General features: G+C 34.3%; 1 protein-coding gene across 5 annotated transcripts in view; it reads left to right on the top strand.

The window, feature by feature from the left end:
• The first annotated feature begins 7848 nt into the window (after nucleotides 1-7848).
• Nucleotides 7849-16026, top strand: part of LOC143222782 (protein yippee-like 2) — a 36076-nt gene continuing 27898 nt past the window's right edge. For 2 of the 5 annotated variants that reach the window (XR_013012489.1, XM_076449748.1), the window contains exon 1: nucleotides 7849-7995. The gene's annotated coding sequence lies outside the window, so the exon portion shown is untranslated. Of the gene's footprint in view, nucleotides 7996-9228; nucleotides 9358-16026 lie in introns of all 5 variants that reach the window. The other 3 variants (XM_076449758.1, XM_076449766.1, XM_076449776.1) reach the window with 3 other exon arrangements.

Here is a 16026-nt window from a genome sequence, read left to right as displayed (position 1 = left end):
ATCGAGAGTTTTCGTGCAAAATTTAAATTTATTAAAAATTGTGGGAGGAGAAATCTCATTAATAAGAAATAGAAACTAAAGTTCTACAACATTCTTATCCTCTCACGAGCCTTTATATTTTCCAAGTTACTCAAGACCAGCTTGATAAGTTGGCCATTGCAGGTGCCAGGAAAGATTATAGTATGTTCCTTAGACTAATCTCCTACTCTACGCAGCAAGTTTAGTAATAAGATTATCATAAGTCAAGGTTGTTCGCACCCTGTTCAGGTAGAACTTCTAAAACTATCCACCTAAATTGGCATTTTGGAAAACTTCACCTGAATATTTACACCTAAATACAGATACATTTATATTCTAAGTTATGAAAAGGCTACTTTGTTTATTTTTGGAAATTCCCGCAAAGGTACTAAAGGGTTATCTGCGTTAATCGTCCCTACATTTTAACTGATAGACAAGAAGCTAGTCGACACCACTAACTCTTGGACTGCTCATATCAAACTGCATAGTGAGATTTGACTGTCATTTTAATCACACACCAATGGCCCCAAACTTTTGATCACGCCTCTTTTTTTTTTTTGCATTAACAGAACTGAAATAAGAGAGCCTTTGATCTATCGTCCGGCACGCTAACTCTTAGGCCATACTCAACACTAAGAGAGTTACGGCTTTAACATTATTATTTGTATACTCTTGTATTGAGCGTGTAAAAATAAATTAAGACATTTTTAATGACGATGTGATGTATCAGAAGAAGGTGTATGCTAAAGAATAAGGTTATTTGTGTTTTTTTTTTAATTTCGCACAAAGCTACACGAGGGCTATCTGCACTAGCCATCTCTAATTTAGCAGTGTAAGACTAAAGAGAAGGCAGGTAGTCATCAACACCCACTGCCAACTCTTGGGCTACTCTTTTACCAATGAATAGTGGGATTAACAGTCATATAATGCCCCCACGGCTGAAATGACCAGCAGGTTTGGTGCGACGGGGACTTGAACCGGCGACCTTCGGATTACGCTTTGAGAGCCTTAACCATCTGGCCATACCGGGCCTCTTAAGAATAAAATCTGAGAGTTTTACACTTTAATTTTTAAAAAGTGAAATGTTGTTTTCTGTGATTTTAAATTACTTTTTTGTTTTATGAGTGGTCAATATTTCCAATAAACGATTATTTTTGAAAAATCTTGTTTGTTTTTCTTATAGCAAAGCCACATAGGACTATCTGCTCAGCCCACCGAGGGGAATCGAACCCCTGATTTTAGCGTTGTAAATCCGGAGACATACCGCTGTACTAGCGGGGGGTTTGAAAAGTCATACAGCTTCAAACCAAAAATGTTTATTGCGGGAATTTTCCTAGTGTGCAGTTGATCAGAAATTGTACACTTGTTACAAAAATTATGCAGTGGAAAATTCACCTATATGAGTAATTTAAAGTGGATAAATATTTACAACAAACTTATTTAAGATTATTAAATTCCATTGATAAATTTATTTACTAGAATATTCTTCATTTTTGTTTCATTTGTTAACAAGCCTATATATATATACAGGTGTCATGTATTAAAAAAATGATGAAGTTAAAACACAATTGTGCGGTTGAAAAAAATTCTTAGAAAAAATCTGATTCATTAAATGGTTTATAGCTATCATTGTGAATGTGGAAAATTTTATATATGTATATATATATATACACACACATAAGAAAAAATAGCATAACTGTAAGCGGGCGATACAATCAGTTTCGTTGTAGGATATAATGTCTAGGCTAGGCAAGAATAATTACCAGAAACTGCGTTAGTCCCAATCTTCCTAGCAATCTTAGCTTGCATTTTAAAACGTACTGTAATTTTTAATATCTTAATAGTTGGATGTTCTAATTTGAATAGTATTAATTATATTAATTTTTACTGCAATATCTTACAATTATTTAATACCAAAGATGACTATTATCATATCCATAGCTGTCTGTGGAATGATGTTATGTTGTAAATCTACCCACCTGCTATTAGTGGATATAATAAAGTAAAATGTCTCCATGTTTTATGGGTGCTACTAATGTAATAAAATACCTTAATTTCGAGTTATATCTTTATTATTTCTTTTGCAATTGGTTTGGTTCTGGTAGCTATTCTTACCCCCCAGTGACACAGCGGTATGTCTACGGACTCACACTGCTACAAACCAGGTTTCGATACCCGTAGTAGCCAGAGAACAGATAGCCCCTAAGCTTTGTGCTTAGTTCCAAATAATCAGTGAGTGGGTATTCTTTCTGTACCTTTTGAGATTTTTTTGTTTGTACTTTTTAGCGCAAAGCCACCAAATGTCTTTTGTTTTGCGCTCTATTCATGATGGTGAATCTATCCTCGGATTTTAGCGTTGTAAAAGCTCATAAATCCACTAAAAATATCCAGGAAAACAATGATGCAGTAAATTTAAACTTCTGTGTATAGCTGTTCTCCGTTTGGACAGCGGTAAGTCTACGGACTTATAACACTAAAAATCAGGGGTTCGATTCCTCTCGGTGAACACAGTAGATAATCCGATGTGGCTTTGCTATAAGAAAGCACACACATATCGTAAGTAGCAATAAACTAACAATTAACAATATTAATAATCACAAATCTAAACATTATAATCGGTAATTCACTAGCAGAATATCCTTGTTTTGGTTTTTAACTTTTTCGCAAATTTACTCGAGGACTACCTATGCTTGCTTTCTTTAAACTAGAGAGAGGGCAACTAAGCAGCAACACTCATCACTATCTTTTGAGCTAATCTTTACCAACGAAAAGTCGGTTTTGCAATCACTTTATAACGCTCCCAAGGCTTAAAGGGCGAACAGGCGAACATGTTTGATGATGGGATTCTAACCCATGGCCCGCAGATTTTGAGTCAAGCACAATAACCACCAGGCCATGCCAAGTCATACAGTGTCAACTAGCCACACATCATGTTGCATAGAAACTTACATTAACTTACTTTTTAACCATTTCTGTTTGCATCAGTCAATCCTTATGCTTTATTTCCTGAAGGAGTTTCTAATTTTTCATTATCAAATCAGGTTGAAATATAGTTGCCATGAAAGCATTTACAATCAACATTCTACAAGGGTTCTCAGCAATGAATGCACTGATTCATGCCTTATTTTTTAATAATCACTCGTTATCCATAGGGTATAATATCCTTGGTTTATTACCGATGGTTGATTAACTACAATCTTAAATGTAGTGTCCATTTTTTCTATACTTATACTAGTTTCTTTCCTTTTTATATATTGGAAGCCATTTTTATTTTCTAAAAACTTTTATCTGCAGTTTCCAGCAATAAGCATTTATAGTTGCAAGTGAAATACCTTCTGTCCTGTAGTTTACATTTTACATTCACTAGAAACAATTATCCATTACATCCTTTGAGTTCTAGACCATTGCTAGCTAGATTTGACAATCCCATTATTCCTGGATGACACTTCTTAGTTGTCTATCGGTGACTTTAATTTATTCGAGTTATTTTATCAAGCTTAACAGTTTTCTTTAAAGCTTCGTACACTTAGCTTGCTGCAGTCTAAGTAAAATATTTTTATCCATAATGGCATCTGTTAATTTATTGCAGATAGCACACGAGTAGCTTTGCATGAAATTCAAACCAAACCAAACCAATCTGTGAATTCAATGTATGTCAACAAATTCATAATTTCACATGGAGCAACTTTTAAAGATAATTTAACAAGTCTTTTCATATTTTCAGCAAGTTTGGCTAATTCTGCTTCAGAAATTTTCTTTAAAAATTTTTCTGCTACTTTTGCACTCCAAATGTATTTGATAAGGCAACCTGGTAATTATTATTATGGCTCTCTGTTGGAAGATTGCTTAAGGTTATTAAAACTGGTCATTTCAAATTTTCAGTAACATGAATAACTTGGTGTTCAGTTTTCATTCATTCAATTTCAAAATTATTTCAATCTGCACTTAATATACCTCCCATGGTATCTCTCAATTATGCTGCATTGGTTTCTCAGTTGGGCAAGATATTTAATCTGGACTGCTAAGTTATGTAACTTAGCAAGATGATGGTGTAGACGAAGTAGTCCCAGGGGTCTTAAATTTATAGATGGCATAACAATAGTAGAAACAAGACTAGTTCTCCTGTTACAGGTTGTAGAATTAATAAATGGTATTTCAGCTTGGAACTTTTGTGCAGCTGCAGCTAGAAATGTGGCTGATTTCTTCGATGTATTTGTAAATTAGGATTTTCCAGGTGTTTTATATTCAATCGACGTATTTGTTTACTTAATTGATTGTGTTATAAATCTTCTGTTATTTATTAACTTTGTTTTATAATTCTTCTGAATATTATTTAATATCCTCATGTACTCCCTTTATCTTTTATTGATGTTTTATTTAATTTATTTTTACGACATTAATATATTTTTGTGTATTTTCTATAAATTTTTTAATATAGTTCTAATTTTGTTGATTTTTGTTATAATTCTTTTGTAGGTCTGATACTTATAATTTCTCCCTTGAATTCATTTCCCTTTCTTCAATTTTTGTCAGTTTCTTTTTATTATCTTCTTATTTGTTGTTGAACTTTCTGACTTCCTTTAAATTTTTCAATTTCATCCTGAGTAGAAGTTGTCATTTTGACTTTGATTCTACATATTTTTTAATACCAAAATAATTTCACTCTTTACATAAGTGTTATAGGTTTACATTGTTGGGCAGCACCATATATTAAACCAATTTTGAATAAAGACATTAACAAGTCATCTGACAAACACAACTAATACAAAGCTACAGTTGAATTGATGGCACGTCTCAAAATGATATTGTTACTTTCTTTGATATTTTGCAGGAAGTATAATGCCACCATAAACATATCTTTTGTGAAGGGTAGGAGAAGTCATTTTCAATATAAAATATTCGTACACTCAGAACATAAATATGTATTGAGATTATGGGTTTAGATTTTCTAAGGTAAGATATCCTTTTTTTTTTACGTAATTGCATTGGAAAACAATGAAATATGGATGGAATTAGGGCATTGGGAGGAAAATATATTTGAAATAAGACGTATTCCAGCTATGTTAAGCAAAGTGCATCATTTGATAATAGGTGAAAATCAATGAACACAAAGGTCAGTGGAAGAACGTCATTCACTTGGCCCAGGTAACAGTACATAACTTAATAAAGAAGGATAACCTTAATCTATAAGAGTCACACAAAAGCTGCTTGCATGAAATGTTATTCAACTATCGCATATCTCAAGCAGCTGAGGAATTAAATGGCATTCATATTATTCCATACAAAGATCTACTGATCAAGTTGTCAGACACAGTACTCCTACGAATTTCTGTGCTATCGGACTTTCAAAATGAGCACTAGGAAATTGTTATACTTGTATACTAGATGGATTATGGAAAGTAAGCAGGGAGGTACAGCATACTTTGGACTTGAAAACCTTGCAACAAAACTTTTTGAAATGAACATTATACTACAGGGCTATTATCAAGTTGCATGGTCATCAGCTAGAATGTAATAAGATGTGGTGACATTGGCTGTAACATTCTGGTGAAACTCCAAAATCCTTTTATTATAAAATACTCAACCTTTGTAATGAACAGCACAGATCATGGCGTAAAACACGTAACTAAATAATTCCACTTGCTAATGTTCTCGTAAATGTAATAATTTTATTAGCATTGTTACTGCATCGCGCACAGTCTCACATAACTTACACAGGTTACAAACTTATTCACTAGCTAACAAAAGCTATCTCAATAATTCATTAACTAAGCAAACTAACAGACTTAACAGTAAAAATTCATCTACACAAACCTAATTTGCAATTCGTATTACTCAGACTTTTCTAAAACTTTGTAAAAATTGTGCAGATATTAGACCACGTGCTCAAGTTCCCCGATGACACAGCGGTAAGTTTATGAGCTTACAACTATAAAATCCGGGATTCGATTCCCTACTGTGGACACAGAAGATAGCCAAGATATTTTGTAGCTGTACTCTTAAACTAACAAACAAACCAAGCTATCAAAAAACAATATAAATGTTGAGAAACAACCACGTTAAGAAAACATAGAATACAACGATATCTTTATGTATCAATATTTAGTTTATTTTACAATTTTTATAAAAGTTATTTGCACGTAGCTAATGGCCTTATAAACCGAATGCAGAAAGGTCATAAACTCTGGTTAATCCTCTAAGTTAGTTAAAGGTTATGTCGCATAATGATTGTTCTATAAGACTTATACTTCATTGAGCATGTTCATGCGATGTGCCTTCCTCAGGTCATATTTATTTTGGTGGGTTGTACAAAGATATATACAATTGGTTTGAATTGGGGATTTATCTATCTCGAATATACGTGTTGTACATAAATATACCATTTATTTATACATTACTATCTATAGTATTATACTGGATTTATCATTTATTCTGTATGTGTACATGTCTCGCATAACACGTGGACGGGACAATTCTTAAGTACGTGTCGTTTCAGCTGCTTTTGTTCCGTTGTCATTCACTAAACATTTCACTTGTTCTGTTCATGGGTTTATGGCAGTAGTGTTGCATGTTGTGTAAAAACGTCGTATACAGTGTCTTCCAATGATTCGTCAAATGATATCTCAAGGTTGCATCTTCCCTTATTTTTCAACGGGATTGAACAACAGTGATATAGGTGTTGCATATGTCCTAGGAATATAATATAATTCGAAATGTAATACTATGATACCTTGGCTAGCTTTCTCTCCTAAGCTCAAACACTCACTTTGAAGTGAAGTCCGCTCTTTGTAAATGGCAGTACTCTCCTTAACTTTAAACTGTAACTATTATTAAACATCTCTCTAAATTATTTAAAGAAGTAGCTATAGATCGTTTGTTTGTTTTTGAATTTCGCGCAAAGCTACTGAAGGGCTATCTGCGCTAGCCGTCCTTAATTTAGCAGTGTAAGATTAAAGAGAAGGCAGTCAGTCATCACCACCTACTGCCAGCTCTTGGACTACTATTTTATCAACGAATAGTGGGATTAACCGTTACATTATAACGACCCCACGGCTGAAATGGCAAGCTTATTTGATGCGACAGGGATTCGATCCAGCGATCCTATGTTTGCGAGTCGAGTACCCTAACCACCTGGCCATGCCGGGCCTAACTAGATCGTATAATGATCATTTTTCGTCCTACACACATTATTTCAGTTGTATTAGTGAGTTTGAAAAAATATTGTTTGGTCGTATTTTTGCACATTTGTTTCTAGTCCGATTCCTTTTTGGCTCAGCTATAGTCAAAACATTTGGTGTCACTTCATAATTCGCAGGAATGCAGCTAGTCATCACCACCCACCGCCAACTCTTGGGCTACTCTTTTACCAACGAATAGTCACATTATAACCCACCTACGGCTGAAAGGGCGAGCATGTTTGGTGTGACTGGGATTCGAACCCGAGATTATGAGTCGAACGCTTTAACCCACCTGGCCACTGGTAAATAAATTCTTTGCTGGACATGTTCTTTAAATATGTTGATATCTTTATGTACATAACATGATCTTATGTTTCAAATTCCGACTGAACAACGTACTTTCTGAAATCTTACAGGCATTTTACGTATAGTTTTACATGTCGCCGTCAACAAAACTTGGGTTGCTCCTATGAATAGGCATTTATATTGTTTCAAAACCATTCAGGCCTGTTGTACCTGAAAATGTTTGATAAATGGGTCCTGAGTTCAATGACCTTGAAAACCTCTGTACCGTAGGTGAATGTAATGTATACTTTGATTGGTTAATACGCTGAGCTAAGACCCGCGCTTGACAACTTGCGCAGTTGTTGATAAGAGCGCAGTGTTTTGGTTTGTCCTATAAACAGCTGTTCGTGTATTGCTAGTGTAAGTTGCTTTGTTCTGTTGTAGAAGTAAGTGGAGTACGCTTGTAAGGTGAAGAAAGCGAAACAAAGAAAATAGGTATAAAAACTTTTTGCAGGTAAAGATTTTAAGTTTTATATGATTGTAAATGCTGTTATTCTTTGTAGTTAATGAACGCACTTGTAAGTTTGAGACTACTCAAGTGGCATTATTTTAAACACATTTGTAACAAATACGGATGGATTAAGAAAATGCATATTCGAACTGTTTATTAGGTAAAACTTAGGTAGGCCTAACAATTCCAAATTAATAGAGATTGCGAGTTTTAATCGTTTTAGTAAATTTAACTTTTACGTTATTGTAATTTCTCGTTGTGATTGAAAAAACTTTAAAGAAGATGCAAGATAGTCAGGGAAAAAATAAATTTAAGAAATTTTAACGTAATGATATTTTAAGATAGTTTTTAAAAAACAACAACACTAGTAATTTTGGTTATGTTATAAACTGACATACAATAATGCAAGTATAATGACATTCACATCTTTAATGAATATTTTCACTGCCTAGATTGTTATATTCAGTATTTTTAACTTGCATGGTATTGGACCCGTATAAATTTAATTAATTGAAGTTAGATTTCGTAGTTGAAGCTGTAACTGCTATGCAATAAAAGTTATACAAGTGATGAAAAATTGAACTCCTTATCTTAGGTCTTGTCAAGAATTATCTAAGGTCTCTCATAGTCTAATTACTTTTTCTACAGGTAACATTTTGTAATTCTGTTGCAACATTTTACATTTGTGAATTTAATCAACACAACCTAAAACGATTACAGTAAACAGCACAAAGTTGAAATCGGGTTTAAGTAGCCCTTTCAGATGACTGGTTAGTGCACAAAATATTCGATCGTACCTTAGAACTTGGACTTTAGTGACCATAGTTTAACTTTTATAAATCTAATGTAGTAATAATGTAGAAAAATAAGAAATAACAAGTAGTCACTATAACATTTAAAGAGACTTGTTGTTCTATTGAGGTTGTTCAATCTGAATCCAACTTTTTATTAGTTAAATACCTTTTTAAACTCCCTTAACTTTCTTGTATACACTACATCTGAATGTAACCCTTTACTTTTTTAGAAAAGTAAAACTGCTTAAGCTTAAGATAATAAAATATTTTGTGAGCCCTTATTCTACCCTTCCAATCAATAAATACAAGTCTTTTGCAAATAAAGTTAAAATACCTCAGTGCTCAAAAACTTATCTTTACTTCTAATATACCCTAATTTAAAATCTTTATTGCTTCATTGAACTGTTGAGTGAAGAGATGCCATTCCTTGGACATATTTCAGGACTGGCAAATTGTCTACTTCCTCCTGAATTAAAAACACAAGTTTGGAAACAGAAGCCAAAATGACCTTATATTTGTCACCCATCCATCTTCTAAGACAATCCTTCAAAGCATCAAAATCAGATAAATGGTAGATATTTGCATATTTTTCAAATAAAGGTTTAGAATGAATTCAGGTATAATCCATCATGTTATTAGGCAAGTAATTTCATAAGTTAAATGAAAGTATGTTTTAAACTTTAGGAAGTAATTCCAGGTGAAAACAACTGTGGTCTTGAATTTTAATGGCTTGTAATTATCTTTCAGTGTAGAATTTTCTATTTTTGATATTACTGCTGAATCAACTTAGTAGTTTTTAAGCATCTGAAACAAGTACCCTCTTTATTAATATATAAAATAATAAAGTCTTTATTCTAAGCACAAATTTCATAAAATAATCACAAGTCACTCTTCCAAGTATTACAAGAGCTTGCTTGTAATAAGAATAAGGGGATTAAAAAGTAGACATTAATATAACTGGTGCTTCATGGAGGTTGTTTGTAACATGATATGAATTTAGTTTCCATGTTTGTTACCTATATCATATAAACAATTTCTTTTTTAACACAGGGATTTCCATTCACATAAGCCAGCACAACTTCCATCTAAATGAAGTTTCCCCATGCTGCTCTTATTCAGATAACCTACTGTTATCCATTTAATTTTTTTTATCTTTCTTCTGGGATATTAAACACTATGGTAAAACTTTTTTCAAGACAGAACATGGTAGTTTACACTTACACCATCATATTGCATCATGTTGATTAATTTCTAAAAATGTGAATCAGCAGAAGATCCACATATAATTCTGAAATACTTGTTGCAGGGTGACTTGCTGCATGTTTGTTTTTATTTTAGTTCAACCAGATTGAATAATATTGTACAACCCTCTATCAGGGCAGCACGGAGTGCTGTACACTTGCATCATCATACAGTAAAGGTGTTATTTAACTAAACATATACTTGAGGGGGGGGGATGCTCAGTTATAATAATTCCCAAAACTCAAATAAAAGTCAAGCATAGTAGCTGTATGTAACAAATAAATATAATACAATATTTTGAGAAAAGCATAAACATTAACTTGTCAAATAATGACTTTTGTTTTGTGATGAGTAAAAGGTGCTTATAATAGCATTTTGCAATGAAAATATAAATGTTTTAATTGCATGTTGCAAGTTTGAAGATAATTTTAAGTGCAGTTGCATAGTTATGATTTGTTTTGTTCATCTTTCTTTGATTTTGAATAACTTTTGTTTTCTAGATTATGTAGAAAATGTACAACATTTTGCTAGCGTACAAAAGTTTGTAAACAGGCTTCAATAAAAATAAATCAGGTTTTCGGAGATTTCATTAAGTTAATATGATACATTTAAATATCTCTAGTAACTTCTACAAAATAAGACTTGACTATTTCCATTTGGATATAAGTTGGACAAATCTAATATAGAATTGTGATTATGTTGTAACAGGTAAGTGAACTTGCTACTTGAAAGGTAGTGAAATTATAATACAGTTGTTAAAATTGCATACAGACAACAAGGAATCGTTTGGTCATTCAAAGCTATCCTTGCACACCCATCATTGAAAAAACTAAAAATTCAAACCTATCCTTACATTTTCAGGAATAAATTAATTCCATTCTTGCCCTGTCATAAGAGCAACAACTCATTTAGTTGTTTGTTCAAAAAACAAATATTTTAACCAGAGTTCAACCTGTCTTTTTTCCAGTTTATGAACTTGTTTCTTCATGTCCTGTTGTCTTCAGAATATATCACAAAGAAATTAGAGGCCTTTAATCTGTTGATTTCCTGAATAATCTTGTAGGATTCATGGAGATCACTTCTAAACATTCTTTTCTCAAGAGAAAATAGAGATTTTAATCTATTCCTGTATGGTTATTCTTCCATCATTGGAATCATCCTACTAGGATAAATAATGAATACTTTTTCTTTATACTTTCAATCAAAATATCTTTTAAATATCACCATATCTTCAAATATTAGTTTTTTCCTATAAACAGTTCATTGCCATAATGGCTTGATTTATTTGTGATCCTTCTCTTAAGCCACATTATTCTTTGAATTCTCATATTAAATGTGTGGTCAAAGTTGTTATAACTCAAATGCATTACTTTACGTTTGCTATGTTTACACATTGGCTCCCAAGACTATTTTGCTGATACTTTCTAGAGTCCCCTAGTCATTTTACAATTACTTTTTTAGGAAGAGTGTATATGTAGCTGTTGTGTGTGTCCCATCCACTAAGTGGTCCTTTAAAAAGAAATTAGAGCACAACTCTCCAGTCGGTCATGTGGGAGCCATGTGTTAAACTAGCCAATTGATCTAAATCACTTTGTAGTATTTAATTCGACATCATTAGTGCAGCCAAAATAATAAAAATGCCAACAGTAAAATGTCACCAGCAGTTATATATATTTACTAATTCTGCTCCTATCAGTTTCTTTTAAGCAAGATAAACAAAAGTAAATTAAGGCTCAAACACTTGCTCCTGTGGTATCCAATCAGTACTAAAATTTGACTGAACATCTTCAGTAAAAAAAAAAACACCAAAACAACAAAAAACAACTTTGGTCCAAACACTCTTAAACTTAAATGTGCTTTTTGTTTCACATCCATTACTGAAATAATATTCTTAACTAATCTGTATGGCACTTCTAAAAGGCTTTTGAAAAATCCAGACACCAAGTTTACACTCTTTCCATCATCCAGGATATGTGCAATATCCTCAGAAAGTTCAGAAAAGCAAGATTTCCACTCGGTGAATCCATACTGGCTTTCTTTTATGATGTCATATTTTCACTGAATAATTTTGTAAAGCATACTTTCAGATGTTTTAGAATTTTTTCACCTAAACAAGGTGAATAAACCAGTAATTCTTGGGTCAACTCTTATCACCCTGTTTCAAGATAGAAGCACCATTAGCAATTGTCCAATCCTCCAGCACATACCCATTATCTAATAACCTAAAAAACACAAATAAAAAATACGTTTCTCTGAATTCCTTTAAATAAAATCTTGGGAAAGACTTGTGGTCATGGTGCATTATTAGTTTTATTCTGTCTTTCTACATCCATCATGGGATTAATGTCTACATGATTCAGGTTCATACCAGTGATTTCTGTATAATGTTATGGGTCAGGAGTATTGCTAATATCTTTTGTAATAGTGAAAAAGTTTGAGATTATTCATCTATGATTTTCAACAAAAATATTCTAAGTATTCTTTATGGTCCCATTTTAATAATTTCTTGGTTACCTTTAAAGTGCTTAAAACTTTTGCTGGTGGTGCAAAAAAATTATTTGCCAGCTATTTACCAAAAGCCATTTTTGACCAATTCTACCTTTTCTATATTACTCAATCTTCCATCCTAACTGTCACTTTTAATCTTTTTTTTTTTTTTTTTCCTTTCCTGTACGTCTTTAGTCATTTATAGGCTAATGTTTCCTGTCATCATTGCCCTCTTTAGGAAAATCCCTATCTTGAATTAAACACAATTCATTATTAAAACATTTCTCAAAACAACGTGATGTCAACTCTTAACTTTTTATTCTAATTCATTAATCATAAATTTGTTTCACTGTCTCAAGCCCCCCGCTAGTACAACGGTATGTCTTCGGATTTACAACGCTAAAATCAGGTGTTCGATTCCCCTCGGTGGGCTGAGCAGATAGCCCTTTGTGGCTTTGCTGTAAGAAAAACGCAAAACACACAAACACTGTCTCAAAATTGGCTTTTTTGAAATTTTAGTTTAATTTATTTTTAATTTTTTCTCAGCATAACAAAACATCATCAAAACTAATTATGTAATGATTTTGTGATTAAAACCGCTAACATTCTTTGGGTGATGGAATTAAATTGTCGAATTGCTTGATCTTTCAGCCTGAAGGAGATAGATATATTGACAGTCAATTCAACTATTACTCTTATCTTTGCAAAATTAGGAATGTTTAGTACAAATAGCTCTTGAGTAGCATTGCATGAAAATTCAATGCCTGTATGAGAAATGATTACTTTTCCCCAGGTGTTCCCCTCAGTGTGGATTCCTGTATGTGATGAGGGGACCTCCCAAGGAAGGTTCTGTTCTGTCAGTTTACCTCCTTTGGATCTAAACATCCACCCACATGTTTGCTGTGCATGGTGATCCATAAAGTGGAGGAGAGGATCCTGGTGTTTGAGGGGTCCAACTCTAACATGCCACTTTGTCCTTAACTTCCTGTAGACGGGTGGCCCCCTTTGGGTCATTTGGTTGGTACACTTGGGCTAGGATCAACTAAGTATCTGTATTGGATGTTCTCAATAGGTGTTGTAGACATTGTATTTGATGCTGGTGTTTGGGTATGGTGCTCACGAAACCCCTGGCATTGCTAGTGCATTCACTCACTCGTAGGGCTCCATGGTGGATGGGGTCAGTGAGCACTGAAATATTCCTTTTTTTTTCATTATCGATCCTCCAAATAAAAACTTAGTTAATATAATGAAAAACAGTCCATAGGTAAATGACCACATCATGAAGATTTTGAGCAGCAATATTCAACATCTATAACACCTGTTGTATCTCAGTTTCTTATACTATATATTCTCTTTCAGACAAACATTTAAGGCAAATGTCTCCCTTTTTCATTCAGAAGGGACTAGAGGGACTTGCTGGCTTTCCAAAGTTAGTAAAGAACCTTCAATCTGGTGGAAACAACCACGTCTCAACACGGTGAACTCCTCTTGCATTCAAAGGCAATTGGGGATATAACTATTGAGGTTACACTTCATGCTACTTTGAATTCATCATGAGGAGTTATTGTTGAGAGGTATCTGAAGAATATCCTCAAGTCAGAGATTCTTGCTGGTTTCTCCACCCAAGGAGTTTTTACAGTGAGGCTTCTCTCCACTCGCAAAGATGGAATTACGATGTTGACCAGTGTCAGTGAAGAAGCTTCAATCTGGTGACATATTAGTGGAAACATCCCCATCTCAACACAGTGAATCCCTCTTGTGTTGAAAGGCGATTGGGAATATACTTATTGAGGTTACACCTCAAGCTACTTTGAATTCATCACAAGTTTTATTGTTGAGAGGGATCTGATGAATATCCCCAAGTTGGAGATTATCGCTTTTTTCTTCACCCAAGGAGTTTTTGCAGTGAGGTTTATCTCCACTCGCAAAGATTAAATTACAATGCCTACCAATGCCCTCATTCTGACATTTACATCACCACGTCGACCTGCCACCATTAAGGCAGGTTATCTTAATTGCAGGGTACGGCCATACATTCCAAACCCTCTCATATGTTTCCAGTGTCAGCGGTTCGGTCACTTGAAGACATAATGTCGTGTTTCCTTGATGTGTGCTCATTATGGTGGCAAGGATCACGATGCCTACGAGTGTGAGACAGACCTTTGTTGCATCAATTGCAATGGCTCTCACCTGTCCTACTTTCATTCTTGCCCTAAATGGTTGGAAGAAAAAGAAGTGCAGAGTTTGAAAATGATACATAACATTACTTACCCTGAGGCTCGCAAGTTGCTGTCCACCACTTCATCTCAGACTTATGCTGCTGCACCTTGTTCTACTACTACAGTGGGAGTGCAGTAGTGCCTCTTTTGTGCCTCCAAAAGAATTGTTCTCAATTCAAATGAAAAATCTTTTGGCCTTCATGGTTAAAAAAGTTGAATCAACTTCAACACCCATCTGTCTCTTGCACACATTAAAACAAATCCCCAAGATCCACTTCTTTTGGTTCCAGGTATAGGAATTTCTTCAGATACATCTTCTCCCACCCCAAGATTCAAAATGATCATTCGTTCATGCCCTCTTCCAACAGCAAAGACCTGCACAATTGAGTGAGGGCAGGATCCATGGAGGTCGATAGACCTCTCTTGAATAAAGACAGTAAAAAAACAAAATTTGGTCATAAACAAAAGGGTTCTCCATCCAATTTGCCTACACATGAAATAAAAATGGTCATCTTGATACAATGGAACTGTTGAGGTTTACGTTTTAATCTGGATGACATCAAAACACTGATTGCTTTCTACCATCGTATATGTCTTTCGTTACAGGAAACATTACTGAAACCTGCCAATACAATCACCTTTTGGCAGTTTTCTTTGTACAGAAATTATGGGCTGTGTGATGGACGAGTGCATGGAGGGGTAGTGCTGTTGGTTGACAGAATGTGCCCACCCTGTCTTTACCACTTGACATGCCCTTGGAGGCCGTGGCCATCCGTGTTTCCTTGGGTCATACCATCACTGTTTGTTCTCTCTACCTGCTGCCTGGAGAGACATATGATCAATCAGCCCTTGATGCTCTTGTTGAAAAGTTGCTGTCTCACTTTTTAATCGTGGGGGATTTTAATGGACATCATCCCCTCTGGGGAGTGCTAATATTGATAGGATGGTTCGAAATGCTCTCTGATCATAGCCTTTCTCTCTTCAACACTGGTTCTTCTAATTATTTTTATGCACATAGTCAGTCCTTTACTGCTATTGATCTCTCAGTTTGTTCCCCTTCACTATTCTCCAGTTTTTTATGTAGGGTTGACAATAATCCATGAGGCAGTGATAATTTTCCTCTAATTTTGAGAGAGACTGGTCATGGTTGATGCCACTCGACCTGTGTACCCTGGTGGAAGCTGGATCACACAAACTGGCACTCTTTCACTGCACTCTCGGAACTTGATCTTGCCATCATCTGTAAGCCATCAATAGATGACTCTTGGCAGCAGTAACCAACTGTATTATAC

The sequence above is a fragment of the Tachypleus tridentatus genome, chromosome 1 (genome assembly GCF_004210375.1).
Source record: "Tachypleus tridentatus isolate NWPU-2018 chromosome 1, ASM421037v1, whole genome shotgun sequence".
NCBI lineage: Eukaryota > Metazoa > Arthropoda > Merostomata > Xiphosura > Limulidae > Tachypleus > Tachypleus tridentatus.
The sequence above is the reverse complement of the archived record's forward strand: the minus strand, read 5'-3'. Positions and strand labels throughout refer to the sequence as shown.